At 32.6% G+C, this 15,913-nt stretch overlaps 1 protein-coding gene across 1 annotated transcript in view; it reads right to left on the bottom strand.

The window, feature by feature from the left end:
- LOC111682894 (dihydropyrimidinase) overlaps positions 1 to 15,913 on the bottom strand; it is a 33,851-nt gene that overhangs the window by 7,467 nt on the left and 10,471 nt on the right. The window lies entirely within an intron of this gene.

Below are 15,913 nucleotides of genomic sequence, written 5' to 3'. Positions count from 1 at the left end.
AGTTCAGTTCTAGTTCAGTTCTAGTTCAGTTCTAGTTCAGTTCTAGTTCAGTTCTAGTTCAGTTCTAGTTCAGTTCTAGTTCAGTTCTAGTTCAGTTCTAGTTTTGATTGAACAATAGTTCAATTCAAGTAATTAAAAATTATTAGCTTTGGACAGATTTATATTTTTCCAAATACATCTAATAGTTTGCACAAATTAGTTTTATACTTTTTATCAACTTATTTTGCAATCTAAAACAAAATTCTTTCAATGTCTAAGATAAATAATACAGGCCTATAAAATAAATATGCAACTCAATAAAAACTGAAACTAAAATTTCCTTTAAAACTTATTCTGGCGCCTTCAGTTCACTTCGAAAAAATAGTTGAAATCATATGTAATCGTATTTGCAATAAATATAAGTATGTATTTAAGTAAATTTGTTGACAGTTTGTAAAACATTTGGAAACATCATCAGTTTTATTATCTCCATATCCATTATGTCTCGTGTCATTGTACGAACATTTGTATGCATAACTGTATAGGCTCAAAATGTGTATAATAGTTCGAAACTATGTAATGAGTCGATAGATCCGCTTAAAAAATGCAAAAGTTTGTAATTTTATTTGTAGTATGTCTGTAACATAAAACAAGGCAAACAAATAACTACAACTATTCTTTTAACCCCGCATGACATTTCTTACTAAAGTGCCAACAGTGAAAGTTTTTTTTCTGAAGACGCTATTCTTGTTTATTAGAAATACGTTTGCCTGTTAAAAGGGCTATGTGTTTTCTTATGATATGAGAAATCACCCAGTTCTATTTTGGTTTAGTTCTAGTCAAACTTCTAGTTCCACTTTAATTCTTATTCAGTTCTAGTTTAGTTCTAGTTCAGTTCTAGTTCAATTCTAGTTCAGTTCTAGTTCAGTTCTAGTTCAGTTCTAGTTCTGTTCTAGTTCAGTTCTAGTTCAGTTCTAGTTCAGTTCTAGTTCAGTTCTAGTTCAGTTCTAGTTCAGTTCTAGTTCAGTTCTAGTTCAGTTCTAGTTCAGTTCTAGTTCAGTTCTAGTTCAGTTCTAGTTCAGTTCTAGTTCAGTTCTAGTTCTAGTTCAGTTCTAGTTCAGTTCTAGTTCAGTTCTAGTTCAATTCTAGTTCAGTTCTAGTTCAGTTCCAGTTCAGTTCTAGTTCAGTTATAGTTGAATTCTTATTTAGTTCTACTTTAGTTCTAGTTTAGTTCATTTTCATTTCGGTTTTATTTCCGTTCTAAGTTAGTTCTAATTTAGTTCTACTTTAGTTCAGTTCTAGTTCAATTCTAGTGCAGTTCTATATATAGGTCCATTCAAAAACTACACATAGACCCCTTTTGGCTGTCAAGGCAACGACATAAATGAAAATGAAGAAATAAGGCAAAACAAAGTACTTCCACATATAACATTTTTTTTGTCATTCATGGCGTTTAGTTGTTGAAGTATCAACAACATGTTTTCTTTCATGCCACATGCTACCAACAAACACTTCTTCATGAACTTCTTAGCCATTTTGTGTGGATTTCTCTTTGCTTTTAAGTATCTAAAGCGCCTATTTGTCTGCCTTAGGGGGCATAAATTCATGTGTAATTTGTTTTCCAAGTTCTTCAGCCAAACCCGCCAACCAACAACCACTTTCTGCACTACTTAAGCGGTGCATACATATACACACACTGTATTTACAAACTCCTGCACTAGTCGTCATCCAACTGGTAAGTAGTTAAGGAAGTTCATTGTACTCTTGTTGTTGATTATGAAATAGTCTCCTAACAATAGTTGGTTGGTACATACTTTTCATATACTCACTCTTATATATAAAGTGTGTTTGTTTTTTCTTTCTATATACTATGAAATTTGAAATAATGGTGTTAACGTTTCTATTTGATTCCAAAAGATGTAGATAAAATTTACATTATAAAGCAATATATCCATATAATTACGTAAGTACGTCATACAAACACTGTTTTTTATTGAATAAACGGCTTTGTTAAGTTTCCTTTAAAAATAAAGTTTTTATAGTTTCTCGTAATATATTTAAAGCATAGATATTATGCTAGCTAAAAAAACTTCCGAGATGAATAGATACCAAAACTCAATTAGATCGGAATAATGAAATTTGATAATGATATAAATTTCTTTTTAAATTTCGATCGATATAGAATAACACAATATTGCATCAGTTTTGTAACTGTTTCGATAGTACAGAGTATGTAGTTCTAACACTTTATTAAAAAAAAATTTTCCATCTGTAATTGGTAGTTAGATGGATGAAAACAGCTGATTCCAAAAGTGATCAATAGACTGGAACGGGAAGAAAATGGGAAATACAAGAACATTTCCTACTTTCTTTATAAATATTTTTCGATATGAAATACTAGTAATAAAGTTAAAAACAAATCAAATCAATTTCACATATCTTGTTCTGTGACTTGTATAGTAACGGGACCAGGTCTAGACTATAAAAAGAGGTAAAACTTCTTAAACACTTGTTTATAACTAGGCTCGCAATATAATGATGAATTATTAAGATTTAATGTTTGAAAGCGTATTACTGGCAGAGGTTCTTTGTTGATTATCTTGTTTTCTTTTAGTTCTAGTTCATAAGAGATGGACTCCTTCTGCCTAAACAAATATAAATTATTTCCATGGCGATATGGACATCGGTCAATGGAATTGATTCAGGTTTCTATACAAGGCACGGTTCCAATTGTGCTTTCAATCATGGGATAAGGGAGGTACTATAAACTGATGGTGCCAAATGTATCTTTGGTCTTTCCTAGGAATCAGAGAGCCATATAATCTGAATCCACAAAAACCGGTAGCCCACAGAACAGAGTTAAGGACTTTGTCTTGTCTGATACACGGTGAAATCCATATTTCTAAAAGACAAAGGATACCTCGTTGAGGAATGAAGTTGAAGTGTTTTACGTGAATACCAGGCGCGTAGCCCTTTCTCGCTGTGGTACTTTTACAACCACTGGATGAGTATAATAAACAACTCACCACTGACCCCTTGTGTATTTTCGTACATAAATGGACCTGTCTATGTACAAGCACTTTGCTCAAGTACTTGAGCTATCTAATCTGTGACCATTGCTGCCCCGTTGCTTAACTTCCGAGATGTAAAACATCACATCCGTTTACAACCACGCATATGGGATGTCCTCTGTTGTGTCGGCAACAGCATCTAGAGACGTATCCGGTAGACCGAAGTACGAATCCGTCAAATAAGCCGAGACTTTGTTCTTACTCTCAGGGACACACTGTGGTAATTCTGGTATGAAAATGGTTTACTCTGAACAGACCTGGACAAGGAAGAAAAATTTAATGGTATCACTTGTGTATGATACCTTTCATCCAACACTTCTCACACACTTCTCATTTATCCGAAACATTCATAAGAAAAAAACATACGACACATTCATTTAGATATATGGGTGAAGTGAGGCCCGCATACCACTACATTCATCCCGTATCATATACAATTGATACCAACTTATTTCCAACGCTTAGTCCCACAGTCATTCCATTGTGGGGTATCTGTTGTCATTCGGCAACAGCACCGAACTTATCCCGAAATATTGACTTTACCTTACATCAGTCCTTTAACCGCCATTTACTCTTCCCGCGATTTTGGATTTAAAACACAGACACTACGTGGATCCCGAAGGAACCTTAACCAACTGACCAGCCAGGACATAGTCCTGCGGACAACTGGCCACCCATAGTACCAGATTATTTGGTTTTCTGGTTAGACCCTATGTCAAATCAAACCAAAGACAAGTCGAGGAATGAAGTGACATCACCATTTGTTAGTCCCGACAGATTAGAGATACCCCCGGATTGCAATACACCAAGATGGGATCTGTCATCAAGAAAACAATACCGGGGGGAAGTTGAGGAGTAAATATGGGGCTAAGCGTTGGGAAAGTGTTGGTTAACATTCGGCAATGGAATTGATCCCAGAAATTAAAACTTCACTTCAGACCTATCTCTGGGATAGATCAAGAAGGGATCACCAAAATGATGTTCCCTCCTTACAGCGAATGCAGGGCAATAGCATAGCAGATGTGATACCGTCTCATATTCTTCCTCATTATGACAACTTCTACAGTAGGCATTATATACAAGGCCTAGTCTTCTGGCGTGATTGCCTATGACAGTGTCCTGAAATTACTGATACAAGCGTCGTGTAAAAGCCAAATAGACCTCGAGATCTTCCTCAACCAGCATCGTGCCATTTCTGGCTAGTTCATTAGCTATACAGTTACCCTGACATTTGTCATGGCCAGGGACACATATTAGCGAATTCCTAGAATGTCCCGCTATCTCATTTAGGGATACCCGGCATATATTTTTAATAGCAGCTTTACTATCAGTATATATACATATATCACCCGATATGCGGTAACAAGTTAGCCAATTCGCTGTTCGTTTAATAGCTGATATTTCTGCCTGAAGAACACAGTGGACAGTCTGAAGGTTGATCTAATACTAATTCCTTCAATAAAGAAACCTCCACCTACTTTTCCATTCCTCTTGGAGCCATTAGTGTAAACTCTCGTTAAACCTGAAATAGGTTAGGGCTCCAACTCCAACAGGAAACGTATGGTTAGGATCGTTATTTGGAGTGTATTAACTAACAACACTGTGACTTTTGTGTCACAAACTAAACGCATTACTCAATGGTTAGATATATTTTTAAATTTTAAATTACCATTATAATGCATTACATAATTGAGACCATTAAAAAGGCCACCCAACCATTCTTATTCCAATAAAAAGCTCAACATCCAAAACAAGCAAATGGGTCGTTGCATCTATAGCAATGTGCAAAATGAACTCTAGCACTAACTTGTTAACATTTGCAAACTTCCTAACAAGTTTTCTATTCCATAAGGGGGTTAAATGGTTTCTTGGTTTGTTTGAAAAAAAAACAACAACATGACTTGAATTTTTTCCACCACTGGTTCTATGTAATGCATATATGGATGCATACAAATATGAACAATGCAACCAAATATGTATGATGGCCTGTGAATGAATGACTTGCAATTGTTAAAAAGTGTTTATGACTTTTTATACAATATATGTATGTACAAGTGTGAAAATATATATTTAAAGCCGTTAGTTCGGGTTCGTATACCACCCAGTTAGGACTGAAACACTTACTAATGACATCATTTATAATAATTATTATAAAAACACTAATGTAATCGTTAATTGTAGATAGTATAGCTGTGGTTACAAGCGATAAACAACTAAGTCGACATATACACATTTACACAATATCTCTATATCTTTAACAAAGTTTTCTCAAGAAATATTGATAAAAACCAATGGCTCGAAAGATTTTTATTTAAAATATTCATTTCGACATAAGCTGTTTCTGCATTTAATCACACATATGAATGTTGATCTGCAGAACATATAGTATGTATAAAAGTATTTGTTGTTATTGTTTCTAGCTTTGTTTTTATTTTACTTACATTTTTTATATAAATTCATTCATAGTTTTGTTAAAAACTTTTTGCTTCAGTGCATTTTTATGATCATTGTTTTTATGACCAACAGTTATTAATCATTTTGAATTGAAAATCCACTACATTGTTTTACAATTCATTTTGAATCTCAATTGTTTCTTTTTCTTCATTTTTTGCAATTAATTTCAATAACAAATTGAGTTTGTTATAATGATTACGTAGTATGTAAATCCGATCCCACCCACAAGATCAATAAATTGATTAAAATCTCAGTGACAGAACGATGACAATGTTTAGCCATTAAACATTAATTAGTGATCTTGTTAGATGAGAGAGTTTTACGCTCAAAACATTTATTTCGGTCGCAGCTTTAGAACGCAATACTATTGTCGAGGGAAATAACTGATTTCACTATGAACGTACTCTCTACATTTGCATAGATATTGGTGGCATTATATGCTTGCAAACTGGAGCATAGCCAAAGTACCGTTAAATGGCTTTTTTAGACCAATAATAAGTGGGATAATATGCAATGGATCTTTTCTTTCATTGGGCATGCAATCAGTGTCTGATCAGTGGGTAGCTCTCTCTCTGCAGTAATCTCTTATCTTCAATGGCCCCAATAAAATAAAAATAGTTCAATGAAGAGTTCCTTTAAGCAATAGCTATCCGTTATCTAAAATGGATATTCGAATCTATACTTTTTGTCAAGTTTATACCAGAATGCAGAGCATTCTTTCTCTGGACGAAATGACAAAACATTCTATAATCAGCCCTACTTGGGACACGGATATGTAAATGGGCTTATATAAGTTAGAGAAGAAACCATACATAGAACAAATCTGAGCTGTTGCTCTATCAGAAAATTAAAGGTCACAAGACTATACTTGCTCGAGAGCTGCTATTTCTTGATATTCACCATCAGACCAATTATGAACAATAATTCCTCGAGATGATATTCCCCCTTTTGAAGACTTCATGTATAGGACAGGAAAAAACTCCCCGGGAATTTGTTATTTAGAATGGGCCTGCATATCTCCACTTCAATGAAAATAGTTTCCATGTCTACACTGATGGACTCATGACAAAGAAAAGATTTAGTGGTGATGTCTTTATTGAAGAATATTTAAATAGAAGAATACATAATACTGATATCAGAATCTCTCAAATTCCCGATCAGTGATGGTTTAGTATTCCTCAAACTGTAATAGAAACGAAGGTACTATCTCATACTTAATACTTATATCAGAATTAAGTCAGGCTGCCATCAAATTCGAGATCGGTGTACATTCCACATTAAAACTTGTTAATGATTGAGATGACAAGACATTCGATTAATAGCACTATTTGGATCAAGAGAAAGTGATTTAAGTCGATGTGCTTTATGTGAGTACTTTTACAAGTCATTACTGTCCTCTTGTGTATTTTATAGGGAGGTTGCAATTTTTGTACATGGATGAGACTGTCCATGTACAAGCACTTTGCTCAAGTACTCGAGCTATCTAATCACTTGCAAGCTCAATCTAAACCCGACAAAAGACAATCACTAGTCTAGAGACAATAGGCAATGCAACATGAAGTCCGATAAATGTTGTGTTGAATACCCTTATCTCTAGAGCATTATCATCATATATGACTCACCCCAGTGCATTCCTTAACCTTATATGTCGCCCAAAAACAATACTGAGATTGCTCTGTTGATTCGGCAACAGCACCTAAAGGTACGAAATTTGTAGTCAGAAACATGGATCATATTAATTGACAAGACTTTATTTCAGTGGTCACAAAGACCCACTTTAAAACGTTCAACATGTTTTAGAGTAAACTCCAACGCACTCAGTATGATAATCACTGATAAATTAATTAAAGGACAGTGATGACTTTGCACCACATCAGTCCCTTCGTGGTAGACCCTAGTCCAGCTCCGTTTGTCAAATTAATTAATTACTCCATCCTCTCTATAGAATCACTGTACATCGGAACGACTAGCATCTAGGAACATCATTTAACCAAGCACCTACTTTCTGCGGGCTGTGGGTTTAAACCACAGCCACTGACATACTACGATACAAGCTTACAACACCGATTGTGAATTGCAGAATTATTTCTGCCTTTCCTTTCACTTTCTTACACTACTATCCTTTTCCAATCTTATTACTATATCTCTCTCCTCTTATAATCTTCTTATAAAGGAAGATTATAAAGGTGCTCTCAAAAAATTTTTTTGTATTCAAATATAACAGAATTGTGGGCCGATGATACCGAAATTGTATAATAAATTATGTTTAACAAACAATATAAGGAAACAAATATATAAATAATTACGAAATTCTTGGTCATTAGCTAGAAAAATCGATTTTTTTCTTTGAAAGTAATTTTTTTGTTTTTCAAAACATAACAGAACAAAGTCATTGACACAATATACTATATAGTACATATGAACGTAATTATAGTTTTTTTTAATAATATTTGCTCCGTTATAAACAAACACATATCTATTTTTAACAATTGAATAATAACAATATGATTCATTTCCCACGATATACAATTCCCACTTGTTATGTGTACACTTTGTAATACAATAAATTTCAAAAACCTAAAAGTTTTTGGTGACTGCTAAGCAACTACTAAGTTTGGGATCCATGTAAAATGATCAGAAAAATATTTATTATAAAAATTTAAAAATTGTCAGTTTGAACTTTTAGAAGAATCATTATAAAGTTCCACGATATCTCGCAAACCTAATGCGGCGAAAAGATTCTTTAGTTTTTGACCTCATTCAAATTTTCTTGATCGGTTTAACTGAAAAAGTTATATCCCTAATTAACAAACAACTAACGGTTTTAATTTTCTCTATTCTCGTGTATTCATTTTTGTACTCTTTTATTATACTTTTTAATTAGTTTAGTTTAAGTTTGTTTGTTATTATTAACATTTATATTAGTGCAGTGTGTATATATGTACCTGACGGGGAACAAAAATAGTGAAATTCCGTTACTAAACATTTGTGTGTCAGTATTATGATGACATGTTAATTAGACTAGTCCTTCAAAAAAAAAATAGATAAGAATTTATTTAACAAATTTAAGGCTATCGGACAGTAAGATCGGAGAAATATGTAGTTATGTTCTATAGACATTTATACTTCTAATCTTAAATAAGGGATCACATAAAGATCAACAAATAGGTGAGTTTGTTTCTTCCATACGTTTTAGTATTCAAGTGATTAGTATTGCCATAATATAGTTCTTAAGTCATCCAAGTCAAATCTCTAAATATTTTTAAGGGCGGGTCTAATGTTGAGTATATAAACATATGTATGTATGATTATATGTGCAGGCGTAATTGTGTAACTAGAACATGTCTATCAAAATATTAAAAAACAAGAATAATAAAAATGAACGAATAATAACATAATTTGGAAGGGGAGATGGTATTCTGGCAAATGGACATGGCACTTTTTCATGGTCAAAAGTACCTAATATATATTTAGTTTAAAACACATTTACATATGATGATTTTTTAAACCAGTAGTCCTAAACTGTTTAGAATGTTTTAAAGGATCAATCAATTTTAATCAAACTTTGTAATCAATTTTAGACTAGACTATAGACTATAATATAGACTAGACTAAGGACTAGACTAAAGACTAGACTATAAACTAGACTATATACTAGACTATAGACTGACTATAGGCTAGACTATAGACTAGACTATAGACTAGACTATAGACTAGACTATAGACTAGACTATAAACTAGACTATAGACTGGACTATAGACTAGACTATAGACTAGACTATAAACTAGACTATAGACTAGACTGTAGACTAAACTATATACTAGACTATAGACTAGACTGTAGACTAGACTATAGACTAGACTATAGACTAGACTATAGACTAGACTATAGACTAGTCTATAGACTAGACTATAGACTAGACTATAGACTAGACTATAGACTAGACTATAGACTAGACTATAGACTAGACTATAGACTAGACTATAGACTAGACTTTAGACTAGACTACAGACTAGACTACAGACTAGACTATAGACTAGACTAGAAGCTAGACTTTAGACTAGACTATAGACTAGACTATATTTTAGGATAGTCTGAAGACTAGACTATATACTTGACTATAGACTAGACAATTATTCTAAGTTAAACAACATACTTAAGAGATTAACACCAGATGAACGCATTTTACAATCCCTACTATCGTAATGTAAAGCATACAAAATAAGTATAAAAACATAAAACATTAAAATAGTTTCCATTTTAAGTTCCCTTTTAAGTTTATTTATATTTATTATTAAATATTATTTTTATAACAATTTAAAACAAAAACACATTCGTTTAGTTCTTTTCTACATGGTCTGTTTGAAGAGCTTATGTATGTTAATAGGGAATAATGTCTAAATATCGGATTACCAGTCAACCATCATTATTCTATTCTAAATGTTTACAACAATTCTTCAAACCATGACCAAGCAGTCCGTCAGTCTGTCAGTCAGTCCATCATTCATTAACATACTCGCTAGCTGATTGGTACACATTTTCAACATTACCATCAGTACTGGTATAAATACAATTTAATTATTTGTACTTCTTGCTGTTTTTGAGAACATTGTACAAGTTTTACGTTTTTAATAGTTAAAAAAAAGAAGAACTTCAAACAAATGTGGAATAGAACCATGAAGAGAAAATACTTCATACTTGTACAATAGTTTATTGGAATGTATTTTTTTCTATTTAAATTTAGTTTATTAACGCAATTCACGTACTAAATATCAAGCGGCTACTTGTCTAGTCCATAAACACACTTCTGTTAAAATTTAACTATCTGCACACTTTAGCAATTTCCTAGATTAACAACCGGAATAGCTTTTTAAGTGAAATTGTACAGATTTAGTTTGTAATGCTTGTTTTTTATTATTGGCAAACTTTGAAAATAAAACTGATAAAAATGAGAACTACACTAAACCTATTTGTTACTTTTTGGAGAGTGTCTCCAAACTTGTTCCCAAATACATAATGCTTTTTCGAATTAGCTGTTAAGTTCTAAATGAATCTCTACTTATAAACCTCACTGACCTATCTGTTCAAAGCACAATATGGACTAAACGGGACGAACTTAAATTTTAAATATTATCTATTTATAAGGATAGGTAGGAATAAGATTAAAAAATAAGTACTTATCACTTACAGACAAGCAGCTCTTAACTTCAGACGAATTGACCAAATCCGGTTGCAGGGCATGTCATCAATTAATACTGGACATATTGAACGTTTATACTCAAACCCCAGAAGTCCCCCCAGAGCATGTTACCATGATGAAAGACCCTTGATTGGTGTATTACAATGCCGGGGTGAAAAGATGTCACCAGTACCTGTAGGTACTGTAGGGGTATACGGATCTCATCCGACCATATACCTAGTGCAAGTCTGTCCCATATTGTCTTCTTATGAGTGTGTCGGATAAATGAGAAGTTTACAGTGTTTACGGTAACGGATAAAACTCTGTTCATACTAGATTAAGCATAATGTGTTCTCTGCGAGTAAAAACAAAGTCTTCTGATTATTTAATGGATTCGTACTTCGTTCTACGGGTTTCTCTTAAGATGCTGTTGCCCACTCAACAGGGGATATCCCTGTTTAAATGGAAGTGATGTTTTTGCATCTCGGAAATTGGGCAACGGGGCAGAAATTGTCAAATATAAGATAGGCTAAGTATTTGAGCAAAGTGCATGTCTAAAGGATCGGAACCTTACGCATGTAATGTCGATATACGCGAATTTAATTGCAATTGTGAAGGGAGCTTGAGGAGGTTACCAACATTTAACTAGCACTTATATGGACCGCAGAATAACCGTCATAAATATAACGGAGGTTATACATTTATTTTAAAGTTAACAGATTGGACTTTCAGTGGACATAACAGGTTTTATAAAGTACGATGTCTTTGTGCTTTTATAACGTCTCAAAAACAATGGGTTTCAATGTTTAGGATTCAAAAACCTGGTGAGGAGAAAATCTGAAACCATAGGCGCAGCTTAAACCTTTAGAAAAGTATATCTTCTTGTTTAATTTAAAAAAATCTAAAAAAAAATGTTTAATAATCACACTGATGTCCATTTAATATCGATATATGTGCGATAATATAACTCTAATAACTGGTTAAAGTGTCCTATTAAATTTTGAAAGTATCCATCGATAAAACCCATATACACACTGATCCTATGTTCCAATATTAAATGTGTTACTTATTTAGATGGAAGCAAATGGAGATGGATAGTTTTAACTCTACGCAGATCCGTTCTTGACTTTACAAATGCAGACATCAACTGGTTACCACAGGAAACCTTACGGAGAAAACTTCCATTGCATACATGGATCCAACATCTTGAGAATGAAACATCAAAAGCGGTCTCAGTTGTAAGAAAATAAGCTGAAATATTCTAACAGAACTGAATGAAACCAATTGGTGGTGTCCCTTTATTCCTCATTGAAACATAATAATAATAATATTTTTTTATTTTTAATTCCTTTGTGTCATTTTACATGCAACTCTAATGGTCTCTATGGATACGATTCCTATAAATAGTGTCACCTAAATTAGCAAACCTAACCTACATTAAACAAAATTTTTGTGTGGTATTCAATTTAATACATGCAATTCCGTGTTCGGGGCGGGGAGCTAAACACTATATACTTATAAAGAGTTTAATTTGTTAACGTATTTTGTTCATGCCAAGTTTAAATTAGATTTTAACATTTCTCTTCAAACAAAAAATAAACCAATAAAATTTGTTTAAAACATAAGTTTATATGACAAATATTTAAAGACGCTATAAAGGAAACGAGTCTGATGAAAGCCGAACCTCCCGCCTTCTTGTACTCGTTAATAAACAAAAATTACAAATAATAAAATCCGAACTTGACAGATGATAAATTTCTGACACAGTTTCTCTAAATGTCATTAACTAGATTTTAATATATTTTTTAACACAAGTGCACCTAACATATGTGTAATATACATATGTATGTAAGTATGTATGTATATCGTCGACTTATTTTTACACAAAATTTTAAGTATTTATTAATAAATTTGAATATTTAAAATGCAATGAAATTACTCTGTAAAAGTCAAATGAAAAATATTTTAATGTGAAAAAAATTCTCTTAATAATTTAAATAAAAAAATATTTTAATTTTTTTAAGAGAATTCATTAACTAATAAGTCTCAGAATTATAATGATATAAGCAAAAAATATTCATATAATTTAAAACAATTATTACAACAAAAACACAATATAAAAATTGCAAAAGTTTCCCCTTATAACCCGTTTAACTGATCATTTATGTTAATTATTTAAATTGTAAGTACTAGGGACCAATAAGCGTTTTACGCTTTATATCATTCTACGCGTCTGTCAAAAATGTAGAATCAATGGACTGCAAGTTACACACACAACGTACAAGCGTAAAATGCCATAAGTACATCTTCTTTCTACATATTCTTTCTACTTTTTATTTTATCACTAGCGGCGAATGAACATGTCATCTGATTTTAACAATTCATATTCTTTTTTTTGTTGTTGTCAAATTTGATATTACTCCGTGTCCCCTTAAAAAAATCAAGGGATGGGAGATTTACTTGGCTGGTTCAAAAGGATAAAACGACACCAACAATTTCAATCTAAAGTTCCAAACGTTCGAGTATTCTGTGGTCTAAGCCAATTAAACATAACCTCACTTGAGGTGAAACGAAAACACGAGGTTAATGTAGACAACATATAACTATGAACAGTTATGTGAAGTAATACACTACACCAGTACGAGCGAGACGGAAAACTGTAGAAAGCCAGGCAACAAACAGCCTGAACGCGTTTAAGAAATAATCGCGATGACGCGAGAGTTGTTCCCCAACTCAGACCTGAATTACAACTGCAATTCATATTATATTTTAAATGAGTATTTATGAATTTTTAATAAAATTAAACTTATTTGATGGCGAAAAAATAAATAAAAACTGAAGAAAAATTTGAGCCATGTTGATAACGGGGCTTAACCCTTCGCACCACCCCATTCATTTGTCATAATGGGATGGCTACCTAATATTCTAATGACCAAGAGCATACCCTCAACGCGGCAATTAAACTCAACACAGCTAGTATATGGCACATGACTCAGTCAGGTCATTCTACCATTCTCAGTATCTGGAAGAAATCCATGACAACATTGTCCACTGCATTACCTTACCATCCTTGACCATATTGTGATGAAAACAATCCTCAATGACGGATCATAAAAGATTTTCATTGATGGCTCAAAATTAACCTAGTCTGGTGCGGAAGTATCCTTTAAACTTCCAGACCAATGAAGCGTTTCTTCAGACTGAACTTTTAGGCATAAAACCGGCTGCTAATTGACTCAGGTATTATCGAAGATATAGTGGAAATATTAAAATATATTCCTATCGCTTAGCAATTCCTAAGGCTCTAAGAGGTAATTACATAGCATCAAACTTAGTCCTAGAATGTCGGGCATTCCTAATCGAGATGGCGAAACGTTCCCTAATGGGACTGTAATGGATTACAAGACATCAACAAACTCCATCAAGGACTCTCTTGCCAGGAGAGCACACCAACCCATTTGTCGGCATACCGCTCTTAATATGCAAAGACTTTATACATGAAAAACTATACGAAATTGTGACGTTAATATCCGAAAGATAGACTCCTATATTCGTGCGACAAACTGGTTTGATTTAGAAAACCAGGGTACTTATGTCGATACGCTAAACGTTTTCTCTCGTTCTAGGTATCACAAGAATATAAATTTACTAGGCCCAAGTATGTCCTTAGTGAAGACATCGCGAGGACGAACGGCTAATCATAACCAACTTGAAGCGTAGAATGAAAAGCACGCAACGCTTTGACGGAAAGAGCTGTCAAAACAAATTACAAATGTGTCGTGGAAACATGTTAATTGTCGTTTGTAATGTAAGAGCTGAAATAAGTAATTCAACACTTTGTGTGATATTGCTCTTTAAAGGTGTCTCTTAGTAGCCTCCGAAAGGTTAGGTGTTCAGAACACCGTGTTCTATTCTGTTAGACCGGAGGTGGAGGGTTCGATTCCTACCTGAGGCACTTTTTATAGCGCGCACAACAAGCCCTTTTGTTTTGATTAAAAACCCTATTTTAAACAATTTAAAATGTTTAAAAAATTTAAACACAAAATTCTAATTTGTGAAAGTCCATAATGTCTACTGTATATTTTACAAGTTGTGTTAATTAAAAAGTTTATTTTTAAAAATTTTGTTTTGCAAATGGCAATGGCTTAATTTTAGAGTTTATTGATACATTGTTTTGTTTTTTTCTTTCTTTAATTTGTTCTATAAACATTTGCAAATAAAATGTTCCACAATTAAAATGTTTAGTGTTGCAAATTTACAAGTAGATACTTGGTTAATGAGTGTACTCTTGAATTATAAAGAATTTGTATGTCACCTCCTTTACATAGACTTTCTTCTATAAAGGTAAAAATGTACATTAACATTTTCTAATACATATAGTAGAAAAAAAATTGTTTAAAAGTCAATTGCATTTTATTTGTTGTAATATAAAGTGTCTGTAATCAATTAAGTATAATTTAAAAATACTATTATATGGCAAATGAAAGTGTCATAAATTTTATTTAGACATAATGGCTAAAGTTCTAAGTTTACCCTAATAGCAATAGATTAAGAATTACCGCATATTTAATCGTATAAGCTGGAATTCGTATTCGATACCTAAAAGAAAATTAGGATACAATTTACTTGATCAGCCTCATCTTGATCAGCCCTAGTTTTCAAATGTTATCTGTAGTATGTTTTGATGAAATTCTGATCCTTAGCTTTGCAAACCTTAGTGTGTGAAAGAAATTGTAATGACTGAGTCGGAAAGTAAAAATATAATATTGAAGGACTAAATAACGAAATACTGAAATAACGAGAATCAGATCTACTGAGGAGCCGACATCGGAGAACACCAATTCTATAAAATGAGAAATATCTATCTATCTATCTGTGTCTTCATAGTTTTCACATGTTTCACATAGTGGAGAAGTTTTTATCTTAAATTTGTGTAAATATTGATTAAAATTTCCATGATTTTTAAATGCTTGTGTTATGTAGAAGTTAGATGTTTTCTATCTATCTATCTATCTATCTATCTATCTATCTATTTATCTATCTATCTATCTATCTATCTATCTATCTATCTATCTATCTATCTATCTATCTATCTATCTATCTATCTATCTATCTATTTATCTACCTATCTTTCTATCTATCTATCTATCTATCTATCTATCTATCTATCTATCTATCTATCTATCTATCTATCTATCTATCTATATATCTATCTATATATCTATCTAT

The sequence above is a fragment of the Lucilia cuprina genome, chromosome 4 (genome assembly GCF_022045245.1).
Source record: "Lucilia cuprina isolate Lc7/37 chromosome 4, ASM2204524v1, whole genome shotgun sequence".
In the NCBI taxonomy this organism is placed as follows: Eukaryota; Metazoa; Arthropoda; class Insecta; order Diptera; family Calliphoridae; genus Lucilia; species Lucilia cuprina.
This window is presented reverse-complemented; position numbering and strand designations above follow the sequence as displayed.